This window comes from Malaya genurostris, chromosome 1 (assembly GCF_030247185.1).
Source record: "Malaya genurostris strain Urasoe2022 chromosome 1, Malgen_1.1, whole genome shotgun sequence".
Lineage (NCBI taxonomy): Eukaryota > Metazoa > Arthropoda > Insecta > Diptera > Culicidae > Malaya > Malaya genurostris.
The window spans coordinates 158,122,749-158,137,123 of NC_080570.1; the positions used below are offsets into that span (position 1 = coordinate 158,122,749).

Sequence of the window (14,375 nt, forward strand, 5' to 3'; positions counted from 1 at the left end):
AGGGAGATTTCAGATTTTTATATAAATCTAAAGAATGAAAAATGACATGGAAAACAAAACATTTATTTTAGAAAATCAGCATAGAATTTTAAGTAAAAAATAAAAAGCAACTAATAACGTCGTGGGATCTCGAATCGATAAGCCTTCAGAAATCGTTATGTTGTCACTGCCATCCAACTGACGCTGAAGTCGAGATCCGAGAACTCCCACAACACTACCGATGCAGGTTGAGATCCCATTACATGGGTCCAGTGTCTCTAGCTTCATACCGATTCTGAACTCGTTTTTCGGTGGACCAACGGCCTGTTTGAAGCATTCGGCAGGAGCGGGCATACTTCCGGACTCACACAGGCACTCGATCCAATCGAACACATGGAAACTTTCATACTGGAATGAACCGATCGATGTAGTAAAAAATTGTAATTAAATAACATTTCTCGCAAATATTTACACTACTCACACTTTGAGGGCCACTGTTCGCCATTTCCAAAATCGAGTTTTTCACACTGGAAATTCACGTAGATTGTTTGACGTTTGGTCAATTCACGTAAACCTTATGTGATGACTCTATTCATTTTAGAGGATGTTCGTATAACATTAATTTTCGTCACGTAAAATATTCAATTTGACATATGAAACCAGTTTACGTGATTTTTCAAGTGAATCGAACGTGAATTTTTATTTGAGTGAATGATAACACGTTAACGCACATTTTGTTGGCCTACAATTGAACTTCTTGAATAAAGATTGATTCATGAACCTCAGAACCTAAATTGTTATTAATGTATGTGGTATTTTACGTTTACTAATTGAAAAAATGTCTAAAGCTTCATTTAGAATTGGAACAAACTTTTGCTCATATTGTGGCGCTCCTGGTGGACGGATTTGGAAGTTCTTGGCGCCCACGTGTCGGGAATTTTGTCATGGAACTACGGAAAATTTGTCATGGACTGTACTTTGTAAACAATCAACATGGAAGCCGAAAGAAGGGAAAAAATTGTGCACAGTTATTTGGAAAACCCTTTGTGATCTGCATCTAGGCTAGCTAAACAGCTGAAATTACCCAGAAATACCGTATGGCGCGTTATCAAACGGTATGAGGAAACATTGACGACGATTCCGAAGCCTCAAGCCAATCGTCGGAGTGGAACTGTCGACCGGAAACTGCGTGGTAAGATTTTGAAGACAATTAAGAGGAATCCTAATCTGTCGAACCGTGATTTGGCCAGAAAATTAGGCGCTGCCCATAGTACCGTGAGGAGAACTCGACTCCGGGAAGGAATCAAGTCGTATCGAGCTAGCAAATAGCCAAATCGGACCATAAAACAGAATAGTGTGGTCAAAATTCGTGCTCGGAAACTATATGACCAGGTGCTGATCAAGTTCGACGGGTGTCTTCTGATGGACGATGAAACCGACGACACGACCAGGCACTCCGTAGAAAAATCAGAATAAAAAAAATATAGCGACCCCTTGTTAATCATTGAAAAAAATGTTTCCAGCAACACTTTTCTTGTTGCTATAAACTAGTTACCAAGGAACTTTTGCAACACAAATAAACAAATACAAAGTCTTCTTCAATCAGATTAATGAAGTATTCGCAGGGCTTTGCACGCAATTTTTGTCAATATGATTAAATAGGTGAGTAAAAAACTCCGTTGTTTAATACTGATCGACATTACATTATTGTAAAAAAGTAGAAATAAAAACCATATTTTTTCTTTGTATGTTTGCGTCAGTGCTCTATAGTCATACCACGAGTTACCAAGCGATTGAATAAACTGAAGCAAATAGCCTTTACCGTCAGATACGATTATCTGCTAGAAAGCACATGCAGTAAATCGAACAGAATGCAGACTACGACCATGGCAAGACACCGTTTTTTTTCTGATACGTACAAATACTACATATCCACGATAACAGCTACTCAAGCCGGAGAAATTTACTATTCAAGAACCCATTTTCAAGTATAAAACATCATAGACCCAAGACAATTCCTGCGTAACATACACTCATTGGGGTTCGGACTGAAATTTTTCACAAAACCACATTAAAGTACAAACACCAAACACAACTCTGTGGCACAAAGAACCAGATACAATGGTCATTTGCTGAGAGATGAAATCTACCTTACAATTCTTTGTGATTTTTTAAGAAATTTTTATTTTATTAAATGACTAACAATAACAATTGAGAGTTTCTTATTATTTACTGTCTTGTGTATTGATTACTAAGCCGTTGAACGTTTAAGTTGAATGAATAATTCGAACTTTCATTGAAAAGAGTAATTTTTTTTTAGTTTCACAATAATAATTAATTATATTCTTCAAATGATGATAAACAATTATAGGTTGTATTAAATTTAGCAATTTAAAAAGGCTTCTTCTAATATTCATTTGCATTACTATGAAAAAACGTTTTTGATTTCGTATAAATTCACGGGATCAATATTATGCTTCGCATTATCGTACATAGGAACCCGATCAGTTCGACTACTGGGCCGTAGTTGAGGATTTATTTCCCGAGCAAAGCTAGAATTCCAAGTTTAACAAATTTACTTTCCCGCACATGGATTTCTCCTGCTCTCCTCCGTGGACAAGATGAGACCTACTACTTCTTTTATACCAAAGTGTATGATCTACAATATAAAAAAATCGAGTTAAGGTCCGTAACAAAATGGTAGTTCAAAGCTAATACCTACGAATGTGCCATTTTGGTTATATTTTTGTGATAATACTGGGCCCCGGTGATAATATTGAATATTGAATATTTTATACCGCTTCTGATTCACAAAAATCTTATCTCCTTATGATTCTCAAAAATTACGTGTTGTTTTTCTTCTGAGATGTTTTTAAATATATTCCAATAAAACAACATACGTAACCATGGAAAACTGTTATTCTAAATCAACAGTTTTCGACAATTGTTGCCAGTTTCAATAAATTTTCAAGCAATTTCGTTTTGACATTACCAGTTACTGGGGGGTAGTTAAATTTGCGATACAGTTTTTATAGAAGAGTGGCAGGTCGTGTCGTCGATGAAACCCTATGTCAAGGCTGACTTCGGGCAAATCCCAGATCAAAAATTTTACCTGGCAACGGCTCGGGGGGATGTTCCAGCCAAATTTGAATTTGTTTTTGCCGACAAATTTGCAAGAAAATTTATGATTTTTCAGGGCATTTGCAGCTGTGGCAAAAAAAAAAACAAAAGTTTTCGTTACAAATAAGACAATGACATCGGAACTACACCGAAAAGAGTGTCTCCAAAAACGAATTTTGGCGTTCATTCGATCCCACGACCATCCCGTAATGTTTTGGCAAGATTTGGCAAGCTGTCATTACAGCAATGTCGTTCAAGAATGGTCCAGTTTGTTCCGAAAAACCTTAACCCACCCAACTGCTCCCAGTTCCGCCCTATTGAGAAATAAGGAGTGTATCGAAAATAAGCAATCCACAAATTTTTCTTTCAAATTATGATAAAAAACTATATAAAATCAAACTAAAAATTGATCCTTTATTGTACGAGGTTAAACTAGAGCATAATGAAAACCGGATGAAATTTAAGTTATTCCTTCACGAATTTTCGAACTTTTGAACGCTCTTCATCAAGTTCCGGACAAGTTTTGCATCACATTTTTGGACGCTTGAGTTCATTTTTTTTTAACTTTTGCGTGTTTCCAGCTGCCTAACCAGTCTTCTTGAAGACCCTCTTCACGATTGCCCAGTAACGTTCGATGGGTCGAAGCTGATGGCAATTTGGTGGATTGATATTTCTCTCAACGGAATTTATACCCTTTTCCGCAAGCCAATTGAGAGTGCTTTTGGCATAGTGAACCGACGAATCCGGCCAAAACAGTGGAGGTGTTCTATGCTTCTTATATGAAGGCAGCAATCTCTTCTGGAGACACTCAGATCGATGGATTTCTGCATTTATAGTTCCGGAAGTGTGAAAAATGGTGAACTTCAAACCACAGGAACATATTGCTTGCCATACCAGTACCTTTCGACCGAACTTCGATCTGTCCGTTAAAACGCGTGAATCCGGACACTGCAAAAGACGCGAATACCATTTCCGGGCCCTTGTTGCTGCTCGCTTCTTCTGTTCTACACTTTGTTTCGAGATTTTGTGCTTTTTGTAGGTCTTCAGGTGATCTCGCCACTTGATAGGCTGGATTATTCCGACATTCGTTCTTGCTTTTTTTGGCCAAATCATGTATGGACATTGATTTGTGCTTCATGACTAGAGATACCACTTTCTGGTCCAGTTTCGAGTTGGAAGAACCGGGTTTTCTGCCTTTTCCTGGTAGCTCATCCAAAGAATAGTGTTCCCCAAACTTATTCATGATGGTTTTAACACTCGCATGATGAATTCCCTTCTCACTTATGCATGTGTCCAGAACCTTAATTTTCACTTCCTTTTCAATACGCGACGTTTTGAAAACGCAGAATTTCAACCGCACAAACAAGTAAACATACGAAAGCTGACAGCCGCACAGTATGCTGTGATCTGAGCACAAATACACACAAAACCATCACAAATACATGCGTACAACACAAATGCATGTGGATAGCTTATTTTCGATACACTCCTTACTGGGCAATCATGAAGAGGAGATTCAAGGCAAAGGGAAAGGTCGTCAAAGACGCTCCCGAAGGATGGCTTTTATCGTATCAAAGAACGCTCATTTGCAACTCTTCACACGATTCAATCAGTGCCATCAAAGAGAGACGGATATCATCGCAGCAACAAAAAACCGACATGGTTCATTTACCACAGAATAGACACCAGTGCGAGAGCGAATTTCTCTCGATGACCTGTCTGAGAATCAAAGGTTAGCTCGCTGCTGTGGGGATTCTCTCTGAAGCAACAAACGGTCGCTTATTCTCGTTTCGCGATCCGTTTCTGTGGATAATTGCGATAGAATCTATGAAAATGTATGTGAATGCTCCACACAAGGGTTTTGAAATATTGTAACCTAGTATGAGAATCATCAAGTCGAATCATCGATTCGATTTCCTGCGATAATTGTCAACTTGCGATTCTCTCTTGGGAAATTCCACACAGCACCAATCATTGTCAGACTGTAATTTTTTTAAAGGGCCGTGAAATACTCAGAGTATGAAGTGGAGCGAAGAAATGTAGAAAAATTCTCTCGCGGTTCATGCATTGAGAGACTCGAGTTCTTGTAGCATCTTCTACCGAATTGAAAATGTTGTATACAATATAGATAAAAATCGAGCAGCTTCTGTCAAATTTTTGGCAATCACCAACGCTGATTGATACACAACATTTGAATTTAAGTTAGTGGAAATCTATTCAATCATCTGTGAGAAAGTGAAGGGAGCTCCATTTTATTACGTTTGATTACTATTGTCGGTACTTCTGGAACCGAGAGCTGGATATCGGCAATTTTTTTAAAGATTCTCTATGGCGATTTGAATTTTGGAACAAAAAAAATGTACCGGTAGTCGGACTTAGACGGTAGAGACTCTCATGGTCTGCAAATTAGAGAAATTCACTAGCCAACATAAAGAAGTAGCTTATGAAAAAAAAAAAATTCTTAACATTTGACATTTTTACAGTAAGTAACCCAACTCCGGAACCAGGGGTTTGATCTGAATGAAATCTTAAGGTGGAATGTAGCTGAATGCGCGAGTCGCATTTTTGATCAATTATTCAAATAATAGACCGATTTTCGAAAAACCTAAAATACTTAAGCTTTCACTTTTAAATTTATCACAATTAAACATAAAACTTTAGCCGAAATAACCGATATTTGCTAAAGTTGCAAGTGAATTTCATACACTTTTCATCATTTTCTATATTGCTTGGGCCCTGCCGTTTCGTATGAAAATGTACAGTGGGTTCGGTAACGTTTAAATAAAAAAAATTGCATATAAAAACTGACACGAATTTATGCATTGGGTTTAGTGTTTGAAAAACAATGAGCTAAATACAATAAATTGGTATTATAAAAAATCGTTTATTTTATAAGGTAACTGACGTTTTAAATCCTAGTAATGCCCAACTCTGTTTAGTTCAATGCATTTATGTTGGTTTGTTGTGTAATATCATGTTATAATAGACTGTAGTAAAACTTGCCAGAATCACAATTCAAAAATATATACGTTTATGGCAAATGTATTCATTTGGTACATTTTTTTATCTAGTGAATGTCCAATAATTTCTTATTTCAACGGAGGTTTATTTGATAATGAAATTCAACTGCGCTCTCTCATGCGGTGTATTACTATTTGATACTGGTAAAGATACCGAAAATACTTTCTAGTTTTCAATCGTTCTCTAGAAGGAGAATCTATGCTTGCTACTAAACTCAGGCAATAAATACATGGTTAGCAAGTTAGTCAATACATATACATAGAGCTTCATAGCTAAGTGCATTAATTGTATCCTGAATCGGTTTTACTGTACTACATTAAATGGTTTCACTGTACTACAAGAATGAAGTCCCGGGCGTCACACAGAAAAGGTTTCGAACCGTGAATATTTTTGTTGAGAACAAGTCTCTAGATGGCCCAATACCAAATTTCATGACAGCCAATCCACTAGTTTTTGTCAGAACAAGGACGGTGAAATTGAATGATTTGCGGTACGAATTGGTCCACAATCCCCCGTATTCTCCAGATCTGACCCCCAGCGACTATTTCTTTATTCCCAAACCTGAAAAGGTTTCTCCAGGGAGAAAAATTCGTCGGCCATTGCAGAAACGGAAGCCTATTTTGAAGGCCTTGACAAATCTTTTTTTTTTTGTTTTCAAACGGCATCAAAATATTGGAGGATAAAATTACTTTGCCGTATCTTCGGGCCCATTCTGGTCTCATTTTTCGATAAATTCATGGTTCAAATTGATCATTCTGTTGTCTGTAGCGATTGATTAGGTTCTAGAAGCTCATGATACACCACACCTTTCTGATTCCACCAAACACAGAGCATTCAATGCCGTCTTGCCGAATCGAGCCTGTTCTGCCCTCGATGTTGATGGTTGTCCCGGATCAGTTCATATTTTTTCCGTTTAGGAGTCTTAAAATGAATCCATTTTTCACCGGCTATAACAAATTGATGCAAAACTGATTTTCTTTTGTGTCTTTGAATCCAAATTACACAAGTATTTTTTTCTGGTTTGCGTCTGCTTTCCATTCAAATCATGTGGCACCAATTTTCCACACTGTTGGATTTTTTCCATAGGTTTTGAATGGACAGAAATGGTTTGTTGTGCAACATTTAACATTGCTGTCATTCGCATTTGACCAGAAGTACTATCTTCATCCAATATTGCTTGCAATTTGGCGTCTTCAAACTTAACCCTGTACTTCCGAAACCGGAAGTACGATCCGGATTTAAAAAAGCAAATTTCTACATTTATATATGGGAACATAATACCTTTGATTTGAATCTAAGTTTGTGTTATTCGGTAAAGCTGTTTCTGAGAAATTAGACTTCCGGTTTGGAGCACACGATCACTTTTTTCGGTACTCCCGGAACCGGGAATCCGGCATACCCAAACGGCTCGATAAGTGTTTTGCTCGATTTTCGAGTGTGAAGTTTTAAATTTTACCCCGTTACATTCAAACTAGAAGTTTGATATGGCTAAAATTCAATAGCAGGCTATGGAACCGAGAGACATAGATGATTGCAAAAAATCAGAGGCAGTGAATGTTGTCATTTTGTTCCCGTTTTTTTCTTTGACTGATCAATGCATTAGCAGTTCAAGTTGAACTGCCATAGCCACCTAGCAGTTCAACTTAACCCGTTAAGTAGTCATATATAATGTTTCGAACAATTTCGCACAAATTTTAAGATTTTTCAATGGAAATTGTATTTCTACTACTTTATGATCCGGAAACGACATTCGTGTGACCAAAACCCATATGATACTAATAAATTCCCGATATTTTACGCCTCAAAGTGTAGAAAGGTTTCACACTTCTTGCTATGCCAATGTCATCTTCTAGCGTTCAAGACCTTTGCATCTGAACTAAATACGAAATAACCTACTGACTATGAGGGCCTACGGTTTACTTCGGAGTGTAGTCAATCTCCGGTCTGGCAACCATCAGTAGCATCTCTCCTGAAATTCATAAAATATGTTACTTTACTCTGGCGGCACCGATGCTGCAACAACGGGCGAGCCCTGAACTGAATTCAGAAAGAAAAAAAAACTCATCCATCCGAGCAAAACACAGGGGGGGGGGGGCGAGTCAAATCGCCATCAGTTAAATATGTTCTTATTCTGCGATCGGTCGTCGGTTCGCGGTCGGTCTCTGGATGTTTTCGTGAGTTATTTGTGTGTGGTTCTGCTCTTTATGCGCAATGTTGTCCTCCTCCATCTTCTCTTCCTCCTCATCCGTCGACCAATCACAAGCATCACAGAGCGCCCGCGTTTCGTCCGCTTTTATATTCTCGGTGAATGTTGGCTTTATTAGATAATAGCATAAAATTAATTTTAATGGGCCGGAATTGAAAGGAGTGTACGAGTTGAAAGCTCTTCTAGTTGATTTGACATGGACACACAGACACACACACCCAGAAGAACATGGTGAATGTTTTCCAGTTTGGTCGTTAAATGATTTTACTTAGCGAATTACCATATTCGATCGTTTATTGACAACGAACAGGTGACCTATGGAACCTAGGAGTCGTAGCATTACATTATACGAAACCGTTTGTTCTGATATTCGAATTTTGGGTAGGGTCCCTTCGCTTCGGTTCTACATCACCGGCTCAAACAAATCGTTCAAACGTACTAAACAATAATTCCTAGTTATATATTAATCTTTGAAAAACGAATAAACCTAGACAGATGTGGTATGTGGAGAAAGTCGTTGGTAATATTTTCGGCCAACGATGGATAATAGTTTCAAAGTACGGGTGTAGATTTAAAAGTCTAACCTTAGACTCTTACCCAACAATTTTTCGAAGTTTATCAAACCGATAAATCTGCTTCCACAATGGTCAAGTCATGTTTAGGAACCAACTTGTTTGAAACGTCCCAACATTTGGCATGAAAATTCCCAATTTTTCAGGTCGAATAAATAAACTACAATTTGGGGTCCTGTACTCGCTACGAGAGTTGTTCAAGAAATGTTTAAGAAAATCTTTTAACAGTTCGTTTAATGTTTTGATTACAGTTATACAGATATGTTCTCTTAAAATATACCGATTTTCGGCTTAGTGTTGGGTTTCATTGTTTTGAAACATGACAGATGGGGGAATCGTCAACAGTTGTTTTTGCGATTGATACAGATTTTTGAAAAATTAACTAGCATCCCTACGCCAAATATAAAAGCAATTTAGTTATTTGTCGAACCAAAAAGTAAACACCCTGAAAAATATTGTATGATATCAGTCTGGTACAGAATCATAACGACAATTTTTGGTGTAGTTCTGATACCAAAAAATACGAGTATAAATTAATCACTAATGATTATTTTTGTCGTTGTATAGAGACTGTCCCAGAAAGTATGGACGCAACCAGAAACCGCTGCCATTTCCCAATGGCTCAGAATCTGTCAATTTTTATGGCTGCTTCCTGTTGTTCACACTCTTCTCTAACCACTTGTGCAGTTGTTTATTCGTTTTCATTAGTTTGTTTCGAAATGCGTGGACTTTCAGCAGAACAACGTCGAAAAATTGTGTACAAATGGTGCACAGAATGCGGACTCTCACTGAGAAAGCTAGCAAAAATGGAAGAAGTAAGTGAAAAATCCGTGCGAAATGCAATCAGGAAGTTCGGTGAGGATAAACCGAAAACGGGTCCTGCTAACCCTCAGTTGGATAAACGTATACTGAAGGCGTTCGAGCAAAAGAAGGAGGTTTCAGTTCGGGATGTGGCCAAAAAAGTGGGCACTTCGAAGTCAAATGTTCTTCGTGCTATAAGAAGCAGAAACAACCAAAACGTAGTCCGAAACAAGAAGCATCGATCAGGCCGAGGGTTCGAAAGCTGTACAATACGATTCTTGCTGGAAATTTGAACTGCATAATCATGGACGACGAAACCTACGTGGTACTCGATTACAAATCCTTGCCGGGAACACAATATTCTACGGTGCCAAAAGGGCAAGTGTTAAACCAGTCCGAGACATCGATTGAAGTCGAAAAAATTGGTAAGAAAGCTATAGTCTGGCAAGCAATTTGTAGCTGCCGGAAAGATTTCGAAACCCTTCATCACCACTGCTTCAATGAACAGCGAAATATACATCAAGGAATGTTTACAAAAAAACGACTACCAAATACTACCAAAAATGTCACTTTCGTCCCAAAAGACATGAATCCACCAAATTGCCCACAACTTCGACCAATTGAGAAATTTTGGGCATTAAAGAAGGCACATCTTAGGAAACATGTCTCGGCAGCCGAAACCATTCAAAAGTTCGAAAAAGATTGGAAAAAGGTGTCAAAACTTGTCGCCAAGAAATCTGTACGGAATTTAATGAGGAACGTTAGCAAGAAGGCGCGCCAACTAATCCGCAATGGCTAAGTAGCAAATGTTGAGAATAATATTCTGTTGTTGTAGTCTAATATCATCAGTATATCGAATAAAATTTGAATATATAACACTTGTGAATTATTTACAGCGAAATCAAAGTGCGTCCATACTTTCTGGGACAGTCTTTAACGAACTAAAGGATGATTTTTTTGGCAACACTGTTTTCGACAGATCACGCGTGAGTAGTGTCTTGTGTCATTGTGAAACTTGTTCAGTTTGCACTTTGATTTAATCATGAATCGTCGTCTGGTCTATAATTTAATCATGAATGGGCACTGTCAAAGTTGGATGAAGATCCACTTTTTTATAGAAAAATTGTTCTCAGTGACGAATCTCATTTCTGGTTGAATGGATAGGTCAACAAGCAAAACTTCTGGAGCATCTGGAGTGAAGACCAGCCAAAAGCATTACAAGAACTACCAATGCAACCCAAAAAAGGTCACTGTTTGGTGTGGATTATGGGTCGGTGGCATGATTCGTGAAATACCCGCCGATATGTTGTTAGATTCAAATGAAAGGTCTTATCGTCCCATACAAAATTCCTGAATATTATTTGGATCCTACTTCCGGTTCCGGAATTATGGGGTAAAATGTGCAAAAAAAATGAAAATATGTGTTCTAACTTTTCTCATAGATGGTCCGACCGATTTTCACAAACTTAGGTTCAAAATGAAAGGTCCTGTGATCCCATACGTAATTCTTGAATTTCATGCGGATCCGACTTCCGGATCCGGAAATATAGGGTAGAGAATGTTAAAAAATTTATACCATCACTGAAAAGGGCGAAAAATCGTAAAAAGTTTTCTAAATCGACCTCAAATCTTCTGAAATTGATAGTTTTTATCAGTAGACGGTCAAACAAACCGATTTCGGTTATTCTTTCAAGAATCAAAGGAAATTATTTTGAAGAATACCACAGCATTATATATGATAATATGATTGATATGAGAAAGGCATCATTACGCCACTAGGTGGATTTAAACAGGTATCTTTCAGTTGTTTTTAATCAAATTCTGTACTTCTTAAAAAATCACCCTTTATTTGTTCAACTTTTATCCGTTGAAATGACAGTGCCAGTATAAATTGAATTCGCGCGTTGTGCAGTTCTGCGACAGCGCAATTTTTTCACTCTCTTCTGCCCCGCCTTTTTAAAGTTATTTATCGTGAATAAGTCGTACTCTATAGTAAGGGTACAAGAGGCTAAGCAAAGACTTGATATTACATTCTTTTGTGAAATTTAATCATTCAGTATCAACAGACTTTGCAGACGATACTTAGTGTACTTGACAATTCCATGGCTCTAGAACTGCGATCACATTGACATTAAGAATCTTCCCAGATGGTGCTCGAACATACGACAACTAGTTCATGAGACCAACCCCTTGGCTGAGAACTGTTAAAATTCGGGAAGCGAAGAAGTAAAAGCATGCAGAAGCGTGTCAGCTTTATCGTGTTCACGTCACCCACTCCACTTATGTCTCGGACATTACCCACCGGCCATTTTTGCTGACTCTGAATATCTGTTAGCCAAGTGCCGGCATATGAAAAATTTTCAAATTTCGAATATTTGAGTATTTGACATCATAGTTCCGTTTATGGTGCTATTTGAAGGTGAATATTTTCTGTTTTTTTTTAAACGTTGAAACGAAGCCTGTATAGTTTTTTAAAACAATCTATATTCATTATGCTAGGTTGTGGTGGCACAAAATAAACGATCGTTCTAGAAAATCGGATGGAATTGTTTTGCTGACCTTGTCTAATAAACAAAAACTTGTTTACTTTACGAGAACAGAAAAAAAATGCCGATAATGCTGATCATCAAATCGTCCAATCCAATAAATAGTTCACGCTAAACCGTCTGAAGCCGTCCTCTAGATCAAGTTTGACAATTGTAGGCTCCAACTTACTATGAGTTAAGCACGAAAAGTGTTTTCAAAAAGTTGGCTGGCAACCATGCGCGGACTTACCTTCGTTTCTGTTTCTTGTTCTCGCCGTCGGTTGACCCCAAACACTACTAAACGGGGATTTGCACGTTTTTCTTACTCCTGTTGTTTTGATGTTTCTCGACGGATGCCTGGCCTGTGGCTTGCTTTTTTTTATTGTTTAGCAAACTTTGCAGGCTATGCCTAGTTTACCACTTCTTCTGCTTCTTCCACCTAATTCAATATTCACGAAAACGGCTTCGGCTCACCGTTCTCTTTATTAATTTGCCCCACCACTAAGCTGCTCCCGTTTGGTTTTTTTTTTCTAACTTGCGTCTATCATGTCTTCCTGCCGTTGAGTTTAAACCCAAACGGCTTCTAAATCCGTCTAAACCGTGCACATGAAAGAGGTCAGTCCTGGAAGAACAGCAGGCACCGAAGGCGACAGAAAAATGCAACAGCTGGTCAATCTATGCGATCACCTTGAACATTGGCTATCGGATCGGGTGCGCCAAATCTATGCGCTCACATTATTCCAGTACAGCAAGAGCAGAGTATCCAAGTAACAAAGTCGACTTTCCCCTTTGGGCAAACATGCTAAACGATCGAACCACGCATTTAGATCAATTAGCATTTGGTCGCTATACTCTGGATCTGAAATCGACGGCAACTTGCTGCTGCTGCTGCTGCACAAAACCCACGAAAGCCCTTCGTGAGATGCTTCACTTCCTTTCGTCCGCTTCTAACTTGTGGTAGTGATCGCGGTTTTATTGCTTTTCTCTTTCGCACACCCTTTTGGTCTGATCGAGTGCACTCGGATGGATGGATGGATAGCACGCGTTTCGACCGTTTCGAGACAAGTATGTACACACACAGAACACTGCTAAAAGAACTTTCTTCAATCACGATTATTTTTCGATATCAAAGTAGGCCTTGACATGTTACACCATCGGTCCAACTGTCAGATTAGATCATTATTGCAAACGGCAAAACATCTGCAAACGGACTGAGCGCTGGCTTGAAATACGATACGATCCTGCTGTACGAAGCAGATCTTCCGTTTCGGTGCAGGGACCTTTCTCGATGCGCAGTTGCACAAATTCTTCTCCAGTGTGCACGCACACCAACACCACGGCAACCACGCGACGCAGTAAAGACACGGAGAAAAGATAAACGATCCTAAACGGCGAGGCTTCGAAAAGCAACTGACCCAGCGATCTCACTTCACACACAAGATACAAGATCCAGAACTTCGGTGCAGCCAATGGCGAAAAAGAGCAACGTCGTCGAGTGGCTCTCCTCTACTTTTGTTGATTACGAGCTAGCTGATCCCGGTCTGCGAAGCCATCGCTGGCATGATTAGCCAGCAAAACGGGAGCGAGAGAGAGAGAGAGAGCAAGAAAGAGAACAGACTACTTTCCGGAGAACATGGCAAAATTGCGGTTTCTTCTTTTTAAAATCACCTTCCAAGACTGGAACATTTTTTATTGTTTACCCTTGTTGATTCGCTGTTCTTTTATCCTTATTGTTCCCGTTGTTCTGTTTCCTTCGCAGTTTGAAAGCTATTATGATTTTGCAGTTACGGCGAAGGTGGGCTGCCGGTGGTTGCTAAACGATCATTACAAAAAAAAAAATCTGATCACTTGCTAATTTTTGTGTAGTTAGCCGAAGATGCATACATGCAAGGTGGAAAATATTCGTGATCATTTCGCATAAATGTGCACGAAAGTTCAGTTGAATGTCCTTAATTTTTTGAATTACTTTTTAATCAACAGCCATTTGCATTCGGTACAAGCTTTTGTTAATGCTTTTGTGTAGCGTAGTTTTGTATGTTTAATTGTAAAGCAGAACAAATAAGAAATGAGAAATAAGGAGTAATCTTGCTCGATTTTTACATTACTTAGAAATTGAAAAAATTGCGTTGAAAATTTTCATTAAAAGTCTTA

The 14,375-nt window shown here is 38.5% G+C and overlaps 1 protein-coding gene across 1 annotated transcript in view; it reads right to left on the minus strand.

Moving 5' to 3' along the window:
- Window positions 1-13,626, minus strand: part of LOC131426439 (uncharacterized) — a 118,935-nt gene extending 105,309 nt beyond the window's left edge. Inside the window, exon 1 of the mRNA XM_058589172.1 lies at window positions 12,475-13,626. The gene's annotated coding sequence lies outside the window, so the exon portion shown is untranslated. The remainder of the gene's footprint in view (window positions 1-12,474) is intronic.
- Window positions 13,627-14,375: the final 749 nt, after the last annotated feature.